Raw genomic sequence first — 798 nt, 5'->3', positions numbered from 1 at the left:
GACACATACTCAATATAATGATACAGAAAAACAAGTATATGACTTTAAAAACATATATTAAGTAGTAGGTATTAATAAAAAACGTAAAATGAGGACAAATAAACTTTAATAGCCTAAGACACAGTTATTATAGGAAACATTATTCTTCTATACAGAAAAGTTCACAGTGCAGTCGTAATATGCCTATTCTTTGAATTCGCTAAAAATCTGTTATATTAAAGTAACTTTTGTTATTTTGCATTCATGTAATGTACATATTACCAAATAAAACCAATACATTTTTACATTTACATTTATAGTAAATCTATATTTACACATATAGTATATCTATAGATCGATCTATAGATAGATCGATCTATAGATATAGATATAGATATACAGATGGGTTCCATAATACCGCGTGAATATAATTATGTTTCCGTACAACTTTCCCACCTAAGCAGTGTTTGACGTCAGAGTTGAATGCGGTTAGCGACGCTCAGATGCTGCCTTTGCGACCCTCGGAAACCCCGACTCTCAGCTCCCAAACTGGGAATACACTTGCTCCAACTTGTCCCGCAGGAAAGCACGTTTTAGTCGAACAATGATACTAATATAATAACAATATTAACAAAATAGTGAACAGAAAACGCTTTTTCTCGCGGTTGTTGGTTCTGAAAACAAACAGTCTACCTTATGATATATTTAATGGTATTTGATGATATTCAATGATTGCTTTGTTTATGTTTTAATTATTCTACTAAACATGTGTGATACAGGGTATATCAAAATTCTATAAGATCTATAGGCCTATGATTA

This window comes from Etheostoma spectabile, chromosome 6 (assembly GCF_008692095.1).
Source record: "Etheostoma spectabile isolate EspeVRDwgs_2016 chromosome 6, UIUC_Espe_1.0, whole genome shotgun sequence".
Lineage (NCBI taxonomy): Eukaryota > Metazoa > Chordata > Actinopteri > Perciformes > Percidae > Etheostoma > Etheostoma spectabile.
This window is presented reverse-complemented; position numbering follows the sequence as displayed.